Source organism: Dermacentor andersoni, chromosome 2, assembly GCF_023375885.2.
Source record: "Dermacentor andersoni chromosome 2, qqDerAnde1_hic_scaffold, whole genome shotgun sequence".
Taxonomy (NCBI): domain Eukaryota; kingdom Metazoa; phylum Arthropoda; class Arachnida; order Ixodida; family Ixodidae; genus Dermacentor; species Dermacentor andersoni.
In genome coordinates this window covers 220,579,370-220,592,015 of record NC_092815.1, presented here as the reverse complement: position 1 = coordinate 220,592,015, position 12,646 = coordinate 220,579,370, and the positions used below count along the sequence as shown (strand labels likewise).

The 12,646-nt window shown below is 50.1% G+C and overlaps 1 pseudogene; it reads left to right on the top strand.

Annotated features, from left to right (window-relative positions):
- Nucleotides 1-1,542: 1,542 nt before the first annotated feature.
- On the top strand, nt 1,543-2,360 carry LOC140215875 (uncharacterized; annotated as a pseudogene).
- Nucleotides 2,361-12,646: the final 10,286 nt, after the last annotated feature.

Sequence of the window (12,646 nt, the reverse complement as noted above, 5' to 3'; positions counted from 1 at the left end):
CACATTGAGAAAATAACGGCTAAAGCATCACGCACTCTCGGATATTTAAAACGCAACCTTCGCAGCGCTCCTTCCCTCACTAGAAAGATAGCCTACCAAACATTAGTGCAACCGCAGCTCGAATTCGCAGCTTCTATATGGTCACCTCATCAGGCCTCTCTAATCCATCTTCTCGAGTCGATCCAAAACCGTGCTGCACGTTTCATTGCCAGAGATTATAGCCCATTTTCAAGCGTAACTAACATCAAGCTGTCGTTGTCGCTTTCATCTTTGGAATCGCGCAGGAATATAGCATTACTTTGTCTTCTGCACAAAATCATGCATAATGTACGCCCATCTACTTTACCACTCGTTCGTCCCTCCCGCACATCTAGACGCCTGTATAATCATCCCAGTTTCCAACGCATCTTCGGTCACACCAATGCATTCAACTGCTCAGCTTTGCCACGTGTGATTGCACTGTGGAATGGTCTTCCTGATAACATCGCTGACATTAATGACCCATTAACCTTCAGACAAAAAATCACTGCATATTTGGACATATTTGGCTAGTACTTAGCTAAAAACAAGTATCTGTTTAGTTTTGTTACTTTTTACTTCATTGTTATTTATTTATGTAAGCATTTGTTCTAAGGTTGTTTGCGCTACTGTATACTGAAAAGCTAATACCTGTTCGTTTACCTTCCTTGCTTTTTATCTTTGTTTACTTTGCGTTCTTTGTTTATTATTAGATTCTCGTTTTGTTCATATTTATGTAACAAGAACTATGTTTTTGCTCCGCAATTGCTATCTGTACCGCCCCCCTCACGCAATACTCCTCCTGGAGCTTGTGAGGTATATGAAATAAAAAAAAATAAAAAATCACGGACACTTTTGCGAGAGCCGACCGACGCAATCGAACCCAGCGGATGATGGAGCTACGGGTACAACAACCTAATGAGTCGGTCACGATGTTCGCCGAGGACATGGCCCGCCTCTTTTGTAGAGCTGACCCGAACATGACTGAAGAAAGAAAGTTGCGCTACTTCATGCGAGGTGTAAAAGAGCAATTGTTTGCGGGGCTTGTGCGGAATCCACCAGTCACCGTCGCTGACTTTATCAAAGAGGCTACGGCTATTGAGCGGGCCCTTCATCAAAGATGCAGGAAGTACGATCGACTGTCCACCAGCAACACAATCAATGCCGCCGCAGTGACTGGTGAGCATCAGAATCCCTTGCGTGAATTGGTCAGAGAACTCGTCAGAGAGGAGATTCTTATACCGACAGTGGATAGACCCGTAGTGTCAATCGCTGGAGTGGTGGGCGACGAAGTCAGGCAGGCGCTCCCGGCAAGCGATCTTCAACATCACCAGCGTCCCATGACTTACGCCGCCGCTGTCCGATGCCCCCCACCCGTTACAACCACACCGCCGTACCACCAGCCTCCGACAGTCGCTCCTTGGTCGCTGCCGCAAGAGGAGGCTTCGAGGCGCGCACCCGCTACAGTCATACCACCAGCCGCCGTTCACCAAGCCTTGGTCAACGCCGCGGGACGGCTGAAGCATGACTTCCACCTTCGGTCAATACCACATTGGCGACAAAGATGTCGTGAACGTGCCCCCAGCTCCGCTGCGCCGTCCGTATCCGTCCACCATGAGCTTCACCGGGCTTTTTCCGCCACCGTTTTTCCTTCCGACGCCCGGCCGTCCGTCATTGCCGTGGGAACAGTGGGAGCAGATGTTCAACGTGTACTTGCAGGCATCCGGAGCCGCCGCATTCAAGCCGGAGCAACGCAAGGCTATTATTTTGCATTGTTTGGGGGCGGAGGGCCAGCGTATTTATCAGACGCTACATGCAGGGGCCAGCGCCGCAGCACCGGCAACGCCAAGTGCCGGAGCATTCGCCGATGATAAGTCTGTCGTGGCCCCTCCTGACGAATACGACTCTGCACTTGCCGCATTACGGCACCAGTTTTCGACGTCGCGCAACGTTATCATCGAGCGTCATCGCTTTCACCGCCGCAGCCAACACACAGGCGAGTCCATTCATGTCATTGTTGCCGCTCTACGGGAACTGGTGTCATATTGTTCGTTTGCCTCGCAAGATGATGCTCTGAGGGATCAATTCGTTGCCGGTGTAGCTTCCAATCGCGTACATGAGCGGTTACTGCTCGAGGGTTCCACACTTTCATTCGATAATTCATTTCGAATTGCACTTCACTTTGAGCAGGCGGCTCAAGAGCTAAAGGAGCTTACTGCTTCGGTCGAAGCAATTTCATTGCGGCGGCGTCGTAAACCATCCTCCCATTCTTCGAAAAAAAAAGGAATTCACAACCGACAGCCAACTTTGAGCAGAATTTAACGAGGAGCGCGGGCGTCTAACGTGCGCCGCAGTGGAACCGCCACCCTGAGCGGTACCGAGAACAGAGTAGCCGCTCCGGTTCGCCACATTGTTTCCTATGCGGCTCGCTGGACAACATCGCGTCAGCGCCGCAGTGCCCAGCGCATGGGAAGACTTGTTGGTTTTGCGGTTGCAAGGGCCACTTTCAAAGGGTATGCAACCGCAAGCTAACTCAAATGCAAGGCACAGTCCGTGACGTTGAATTTCATGAAGATGTTTCGGCAGTGCTGAGCAAGTTTTGACGGTGCAACGTTCCGCGCGTAGCGGAATTCATATTCAAGTGCAAGTCGCGAATGTCACCTTGACATTCCTTGTAGATTCAGGGTCGTCTGTTTCAATCCTGTCGGAGCAAGAATTCAGTCGATATTTTCAGAGCGTTCCGCTCCTGCCTGCTCCGCATGTTACTCTGTTTGACTACTCTCAACGGCCGATTTCCGTGCTAGGTCGTTGCCAGGCGGACGTTCGGTTTAAAGGCCGCACAGCGTCGCTACGTTTTTATGTTGTTCACCGAGGAACTTGTCTGATCGGTATTGACGGAATTAAAGCCTTGGATCTCGGCATTGAGGGTTCTGCTCTCAAATGCTTATACACGTCCGTTGCTCCGCTGCCGACTGTCGTTGACCCGCTACCTGTTCCATTTCCACACCGTCAAGCACGCAGCCCTGTAACAAAGCTCTTCCGCCAGCCTTAGCACATGAGTTCACTTCACTGTTCAGTCCCGAGTTGGGTCTTGCTAAGGGCTTCACGCATTGCATCAAGACGCGGCAAGGCCTGCAGCCTGTAACTTCGAAGCTTCGCCGTCTGGCATATTCTCTCCGGTCACCAGTATCAAATGAGTTTCAGAGGTTGCTGAACCTTGACATCATCGAGCGCATCGATGCTTCTGAATGGGTGTCCCCCATTGCTGCTGTTAACAAGAATGATGGTAGCATCAGCATATGTGTGGACCTTCGAGAGCCAAACAAAGCTATTGTTCCACACAGTTTCCCGTTGCCCCACACAGGGGAGCTGCTTCACGCTTTGGTAGGCGCTACACACTTTTCAAAACTTGACTTGGTTTCCGCTTACCATCAGGTTCTCTTGCACCCTGACAGCAGGGATCTGACAGCTTTCATCACTCATGACGGCCTTTTCCGTTTTAAAAAAGTTTGCTTTGGGTTGGTTTCTGCCCAGTGGTATTTCAGAAGATGATGGCGACAATCCTTGACCGCTGCCCTGGCGTGTTGCTCGACATTGATGATGTCATCATTCTTGGCAAGACCGCAGAACAACACCTTTCAAACTTGAAGACCGTGCTGCAAAAGATAAAAAAACACAGGTCTGAAACTGAACAACAAATGCCTCTTCTACGTTCCAGAAGTTGCGTTTCTAGGACACAAGGTCACCGCACGTGGTATCTCGCCACTCCCTGAGAAGGTAGACTCCATAGTTAACACACCAGTGCCAACTGATGTTGCCACCCTTCGTTCGTTCCTGGGTCTCGTAGAATACTATTCCAAGTTTGTTCCACATTTGGCACAAGTGGTTGAGCCTATTAGAATCTTGCTTCGCAAAAACGAGCCATTCATCTGGTCTGCCGAAGCAGACAGCAGTTTCAGGAGGGTCAAAGAAATGCTTTCGTTGAGTACAGTCCTCCACATGTTAGATCCATCACTTCCAGTTATTGTGTAGACCGACGCGTCCGACTATGGGTTGGGAGCAGTCCTGCAGCAACAAAGTGGCCACGAGCTCCGCACAGTCACTTTCGCATCTCGTGCACTGTCGCCTGCGGAGAGAAAATATTCAGTCGGTGAACGAGAAGCTCTTGCATGTATTTGGGCATGTGAGCGATGACACACGTACCTTGGGGGTCGCCATTTCACAATTCAAACAGACTACCAGGCACTGGTGTCCTTGCTGTCGTCACAAGGACATGGAAGACGCCCACTCCGAATTGCACGCTGGAGTGCACGACTGCTTTGCTACCATTTCACTGTTGAATACCGCAAGAGGTCCACAAACACTAACAGATGCACTTTCTCGGCTACCAGCACCTACCGCGGAGGCAGAGATTGCTAAGGAGGAAGAAATTGCCTCGTTCATTGAGCCAGCCTGCGTGACAAAGGAGAAGTTCAGGCAGGCTGCCCTCAACGACAGTGGCCTGAAAACCGTCAACTCATTCGTGCTGAGTTCCTGACGGCCTAAGATGTCCATACCAGAAGAGGCGAAACCATTCTACCCTATGCGGGAAGAAATTTTCGTTGTCGGTAACCTGCTACTGCGTGGAGAGCGCCTCGCTGTTCCGTCCTCCCTCACAGCTCAGATCATCGGCATCACGCACGAGACACATCAGCGCTCAGTCCTGTTTACTCGCTAGTCCTGTGTGGCGCTGTTCCTGCTTTTATTGTAAACACATCCAGATATCACGCGCACAAAGGCGCGACTGCGTGAGCGGTTCTGGTGGCCGCGAATGGATAATCAAGTGGAAACGGCAGTAGAAAACTGCCACATCTGCCTGGAGGCAGATAAGTCCGCCAAAACATCACCAGCAGCGTTGCAACCTGTTGAATGGCCTGAGCGACCGTGGCAGAAGCTTGGCGTAGATATTGTTGGTCCTTTGGAGCATGCAGCTCACAACAGCAGATTTGCTGTAAGGCTTGCTGACTACCATTCTAAGTGGCCAGATGTATATTTTTGCAGCGAAGTGTCCACGAGCACCGTGAAATACTTTTTAACAAGTTTTTTTGCCCGTGAAGGCTACCCAGAAGAGATCGTTTGTGACAATGCACCTCATTTCGCTTCGCGTGAGTTCATCACTTTCCTGCAAAACAGAGGCATCAGTCTTTCACATTCTTCGGTATACTATCCTCAAGCCAATGGACAAATAGAACGTTTAAATCGCACACTGAAAAATTTCATTCAAGTCTCACTCCTCGAAAGACGACCACTCCGGCAAGCTGTCACAGAATACCTTGCCATTTACCGCTGTACTCCGCACGCCACCACCGGGGTCGCCCCAGCAGTTCTGCTGCATGGTAGAATGCCCCAAACCAGGCTGGATGTCGTGGGTTTCTCAGCACCACCATTTGCGGAAGACCCAGCCAAGGAGTTGGCGCGACTTCGTCAAAGGGTTCGGCTTCAGCAGCAGAGCAGCAAGCACTACATGGACAAAGGGAGAGCAGCCAAGAAGACGAAGACAGCCGTAGGCGACTTTGTCCGTATCAAAAGCGTCCGTTCGTTTCAAGGGAGACTGCGCCTTTTCTTCACTAACTGAGGTGATCAAGAGGAGGGGACCAGCCTCTTTGCGACTTGGAGACGGCCGTACGTGGAATGCATCCAAGCTTTGCATTTCCGGAGAGGGGCACCTGGGAACCAGGCCCACCTGCCACGCCGCAGCCGCGGTCTCCTGGGGTGCGATCTTGTACGCGTTCCAAAACAGAACGGAGGCGGTCCGTTCCACCGAGCCGCACACGATTGGTCAATTTGAACCGCGACGAACGCCATGACGTCAATTGTCACGTGTGCCGTGACGTCTTGCTGCTGTCAATCATTCCGTGTCGTCTGCTTACGGACGAACGCCACGGAACGGACGGAGAGTCCGTCTGAATCGATAGGACGGATTAGAACGGCTACCAGATGGCTTGGATTGGATTAGAACGTAAGTGCTTGGGACAGTTAGCATCTTTCGTATCCGGTTCAATCCAATTCCGCGCTCCCAACAGTTGGAGAACATGGCGTTTGCTTTCTCTGCCGTGCCTTTTCGTGTCGCCTGTGCGGCTGCTGCAGTCGCGCAGAGACGACGACCCGAGATAGATGATGCATTTGAAGAGCTGACGGAAGAAGAGTTCCGGCAGTATTTTCGTCTGTCCAAACGAACAGTGCGTAACTTGTGCGACGAGCTTGAACCTATCATTGGATGCCAGCGAGCCAGTGGCCTTTCCACAAAAAGGAAGGTGTTGTGCGCGCTGCGATTCTTCGGCGCCGGAAGCTTCCAGAGGAGCGTTGGTCGCGAGGAGCACATAGGCATGGCACAGTCGGCCGTGAGCAGCACCATTCACGAGGTGACGGAGGCCATCATTTCCGAGTCTGCCCGGAGAAAGTTGGTGGACTTTCTGAACTAACGCAGAAGAGCGACAACGGTCCAGGAGCAGAAAGCAACTAACTTTATTGCCAAGAACAGCTTGTTCTTATACAGAAAACGCTATGACGTCACAGGGTCATGTGGCGTCACTATATCAGAGCATAGTTAGATATCACAAGACGTCACACACGAAGCTTGCGCTACGACATTCCTTCCCACTTAGTTTGAGTCAGCACTTATCTTCCTAAAGTCCTCATGCCTAAACCTATCCGGCGGACGTCGCGCACGGCCGCTTCGTCGAGGCATAACTTCGGGCTTGCTTGGAATTCTGTGCTCTGCTCTGCTGGGGATGTGTCCTTGTGTGAAGTCGTTGTTGCCGTAATCGGAGGGTCGGTTGAAGCCTGAGGAGTTGGACTCTGCATAGAGTCGCGTAATGCAGATTCCGCGGGTTCTGCGGCAGCCATCGGGAGTCTTGTAGGGGTGACTACGGGATCGGTATCTGGCGGTTGTTGCGGCTCAGCCAGGCGCCTTGTGTCTGGAAGTAGCTGCAATGGTTCAGCTGAGACAGGTCTCGCAAAGGAGTGACGCAAATGGTCAGCATGCACAAAGCGCACTTCACCCGCCACATTCACAAGATATGTCACTGGGCTTACAATCTGAGTAACTACGCCGTCTTCCCAAGCCACATTTTCACCACGAACGCATTTAACAAATACTTTGTCACTCACTAAGAATCCACGTTCAGTACCCCGGTGCTTATCTTTCTGCCGCTTGCTGTTCAGCTGTTTGTTGAGCATATCTTGCTTAAAATCGGGTTTGAGGAATGACAACTTGGTCTTAGGTTGCCTCTTTATGAAGAGCTGCGCAGGAGTGCTGCCTGTCACACTATGTGGCGTATTCCGATAGCTCATCAAAAAGCTGTCTAACCCGGCTTGCACCGATTCTCGGTTTTGCGAGACATCTGATAACAGCTGTTTCAGCAATGCGCGCTTCGTTGTTTGGAATAGACGTTCGGCTGCCCCGTTCGAAATTGGGTGATAGGGCGGCGTTCTTGTATGTTTTATGTTATTCTTAGCCAAGAAGTCTTCGAACTCTTGTGATACGAATTGCGGCCCAATATCACTCACAATTTCGTCGGGAAATCCGTACGCCGCGAAGACGCTTCGAAGTTTGGAAATGATTTGTCTTGTGACGGTTGAGGTCATTAGCCATACTTCAATCCACTTAGAATAGGCGTCCACTAAGACTAGAAAGTTAAGCTGTCCTTTCATGTCAAAGTTAACATGCAGCCTTTGCCAAACCTTGGACGGATAAGGCCAAGGGTGTAGTGGTACAGGCTGCGCGGCTGGTTGCACGACTTGGCAAACCCGACAGGTCCGTACGTAATCTTCTACTGCTTTATCGAGACCTGGCCACCAAATGAAGCCTCTAGCCAGCATTTTCATCCTTGAGGTGCCTGGGTGGTCCTCATGTAGCAAGGACAATACAGCCGGTTGCAATGCCTAGGGCACGATCACCCTTGTGCCCCACGTGACAACCTTGCTCGAGTGATAGCTCTAGACGTCTAACGTAGTATGGCTGGAGCTCATTAGGCACTTCTGAAGGCCAACCATACCGCGTGTACTCGACCACTCTGCACAGTTTGCCATCCCGTGCAGTGGCCTTAGCTACGTCAGAAGAGTTCAACGGAGTGCTTTCGAACACGGAAAAGCATTCCGAACTCTCAGATTTGGGACAAGACGGTAGAGGTAGACGAGACAGAGCATCAGCCATTTCGATTTCAGCCCCTTTGCGGTACTTAAGCGTATACCGGTACGCGGACATTATCAAGGACCATCTTTGCAATCTCGCAGCTGCTTGCGACGGTGTCGCTTTGTTTTGTCCCAAGATGCTTACGAGTGGCTGATGGTCTGTGTACAACATAAACTGTCTACCGAAAAGAAACTTGTGGAACTTTTGAAGCCCAAAGATAAGCGCTAGGGCCTCTCTTTCACATTGTGCATAATTTTTCTCAGCTGACGTCAGAGTTCGTGAAGCAAAGGCTATCGGACGCTCTTCTCCGTCCGGTAGCACGTGAAAAATTACAGCTCCAACGCCGTACGCAGACGCGTCACATTGCAACCCAAGCGGCTTGCGTGCGTCGTAGTAGGTAAGAGCATGGCTGTTTACAAGCAGATGCTTAGTCGCTTTAAAAGCATTACTACACTGTTTCGTCCACAGCCATCGTTCTCCCTTCCGTAACAATCTGTACATTGGTTCTGCTATAGATGACACATTCTTCGTAAATTTGCTGTAAAAATTGAGCAGCCCTAAGTATGCTCTTAATTCGGTTACATTTGTTGGCTCAGGAGCGTGCAGGATTGCCTTCACTTTCTCTTCTGTCGGGTCGATGCCATCGGCGCTGACCATGTGCCCAAGGTAAGAGACAAAATCTTGGAAAAACTTACATTTTTCCAGCTTTAACGTTATGTTATGCTCCGAAAGCTTGCCTAGCACCCGCTCGAGCGTTTTTTGGCAATCGTCCACGTGCTGACCTGCAATTATGACATCATCAATATAACAACCAACATTCGGAATACCAAGCAAAACCTTATCCATCATGCACTGGAACAAAGCAGGGGCACTGGCTATTCCATAAGGAAGTCTGTTATATTGATAGAGCCCCTTGTGCGTGTTAACCGTCAGAATATGTCTTGATTCTGGGCTCAGTGCCACTTGTTGGTACGCCGATGACAAATCAAAGACACAAAATACTTTGCCTCCACACAGTGCTGTGAACAATTCCTCCGGTTGTGGTAGTGGGTAGTGGTCTATTTTAAGTACCGGATTTACAGTGATTTTGTAATCACCACAAAGGCGTATTTGATCACTTTGTTTCTTTGGGACCAGAACCAGTGGAGTTGCCCGATCGCTTCTACTCACAGGCGTGATTACGCCTTGACTTTCGAGCTCAGCGAGGCGTTTGTCTGCTTGTTCGCGCAAAGAAAAAGGAAGCGGGCGTGCTTTACAAAACACCGGCGTACAACCCAGTTGCATAACAATTTGCGCCTCGAAGTTCCTGATAGCACCCAGCGATTGCGAAAACACGTTTGGAAACTTTGCGCGAATCTTATCTACTCTGCCTTCGCTGCGCACACTGCAAAGCGATTTCCAATTCAGCCGAAGCTTGTTAAGCCAGGTTCTTCCCAGCAATACAGGTAACTCGCGTTCGCGGTTTTTCACAACAACGATTGGTAAAACTGCACTCTGCCCGTCATAGGTCGCGGTTACATTGCATTGCCCTATAACATCCATTTTCTCGCCTGCGTACGTCTTTAGAACAACCCGAGTAGGTTCACAATGCACATGCGCAAACTTCTCTTTGTACACACTTTCAGGTAAAACTGTCACTGCGGCCCCCGTGTCCACCTGCATTGACACTTTCTGGCCCTCCACGTTTACAGTCACCACATAACCGTTCTTCACAGATGTGAAGACTGTGCAGTTGTACAGAGTGTGCTCTTCTTCGTCTGACGATTCCATTACTGCATGTGCCTTCAGCTCACTTTTGCTCGTTCGACACATGTTTTGAAGGTGTCCAACTTTTGAACATAGTTTGCACGAGTAGGTTTTATACCAGCACTGTTCTGGCGCGTGTGTCTTGCCACAGTGGTAACATTTTTGTTTCTTGGTCTTGTCTCGCGCCGAGCTTTTACCCTTCGCTTGGTCACGATCGCTGCGCTTATGCTCGTTAGTTTTCATTTTCACTGCGTTTATGCTCTCCGCGCGGCTTCCTGCTTGTATTGCGGCTGTTTGTTTCGCGGCCAATTCGCTGTCAAGAGCTATTTTGCATGCCCTTTCAAACGTGAGTGCGTCAGCCGTGAACAACGCCTTCTGCGTTTCTTCACTTCGGATCCCAGCTACCAATCTGTCGCGTAGCGCGTCCAGGAGAAATGGCCCAAAGTTACATTTGCGGGCTAGGTGCTTCAACTCTACCAGGAAGTCTTCGACACTTTCGTGGTCAAGTTGCACTCGGCGGTTGAATTTGCACCTTTCTGCAATTACAGACGTCTTCGGGTTTTAGTGGCTTTGCAAGAGCTCCTTTACTTCCGCGAAGGTCTTATCTCCTGGTAGCAATGGAACAACCAAGTTTTTGAAAATTTCATATGCTTCTGCACCAACTACTGTCAAGAAAACAGACAGTTTCTTCGCTTCCGCTATCTCGTTTGCCCTGACGTAATGCTCAAATCGTTCGACATAAGATTCGAAGTTCTGAACCTTAGGGTCGTACTCGTCTAGTCTGCCGAGCCGAGACATGGCTTGGTAGGAGAAGTAAATGTGTTACTTGTTTGGATTCCGGATCTCTTGCTAGCCTATAGTAGCGACGCCTCCGGTAGTAGCGTGGCCTCGTTGAGCCGCCGCATCTTCGTTGATGGCGTCCAGTAGGCCAGGTCACGGTGATCCCATCTTCGTCGCCAGATGAACTAACGCAGAAGAGCGACAACGGTCCAGGAGCAGAAAGGCAACTATATTGCCAAGAACGGCTTGTTCTTATACAGAAAACGCTATGACGTCACAGGGTCATGTGGCGTCACTATATCAGAGCATAGTTAGATATCACAAGACGTCACACACGAAGCTTGCGCTACGACACTTTCCACTCGCACCAGCTGCCAAGGATGAGGCAAAGACGGCGTTTGCGCGACGCGGCGCCATTCCAGGCGTGCTAGCGTGCGTCGACGGCACGTTGATAGCGATTATGAAGCCAGAGGGACTCAGCCCGGCCGACCCGGCGAGCTTCATGTCGAGAAAGGGTTATTATGCCCTAAAACGTCATGGTCGTAAGTACCGTTGGAATGTTTTACTTCAAACTGCGGTCGCCATTTTTACTCGCCCATAGTAGCAATTGTTCAGTTTAATGCCCCAGCCGGCATAACTAGTAATGGAGCGATTAAAAGAGGACATGCGGGGAACTGTTTACAAGCTCGTTGAAGTCTGACATGTCGGGAGTAATTATGAGTGCCATGTGTTTGTGTGCATAATTCGTCTGCCGTTCCAAAATTGTGTTTTCGTTCTGGCGTGCATACGCAATGAAGTTGTGCATCTTGGAAGTATTAAGGAAAATGGGCAGCAGTCGTAGCAGAAATGGATGCGCTATAGGGGAGATACGATCAGGGGCGTAGCCAGGGGGGGGGCTTATGGGGCTTGAGCCCCCCCCCCCCCGAAATTTTTTCGTGTTGTCATGCACCGCCGACCGAAACAACTCCCGGGGCCGGAAATCATGCTCGGTTTTGTCTAGAATGCCCTTTTCACGCTCGGAAAGACATTTTAGCGCGAACATTGCGAAATCGGGCTGGCTTTCGCGGGAATGCCCATGCATCAGGATCACATATCGTAACGCAAGGAACCCCATCCGAGCACAAAGTTTCGAGAGCGTTTTGATGTCGAGCGGGCTCGTCTCGGCATCTCGCGGAGGCCGCAGAATCTACGGAGCGCTTGGATTTCAATTCTGAAACTTTATGGGTATAAAGTTCTCATAACCTTCTCATGCGAAAGGTGCATTGACGTCTCCAAAGTCGCGCTTTAGATTTTCAGTACCGAAACTTTGTGGGTTTAATGCTGTTATAAACATTTGATGCCCAAAGTGCATTGAATTTTCTAAAGTCGTGCATTGAACCATACAACGAGACAAGCCAAATCAACACATTATCAGAGAAGTTGACAAAGCACGCAACGAGGTTCGAGGTTCGATGAGACGAAGCGTTGTGGTGGTTCATTTGTGCCGTCATGTCATAAAAGAATATCAACATTTTTTTTTCACCTGCGCCAAAGCATCCATGTCAAGACACTAAAGCCAGCAAAGGTAACTAAGTTCTTATTTATTTTCCTACTTGGACTTTTGTTTGCGAGGACACATTGAGCCTCCTTTTCTTTTCTTTTCTTTTTTTTTTTTTTTTTGTTCTCGATACCCGCGGTCTGCCGATCCAGACAGAGCGCATGCGTTTTCCTCTTGCTGCATCGACCACCGCGCGGCGCACTTCGATGCGCGCTCGTTTTTCTCTGGCCGACTGCATTTTCACCTGGCAGAGTTTTGGGCACTTTCTGGTTAGCAGACGAGAAAAAGAAACAATGCATAGTCGCTCGCCACCAGCACTGCGGGGACTCGACGGATTGCAACGCGTTCGCTTGAGCGCAACCTCTGGAAAATTTTGTCTCGCCGGTGTAGGA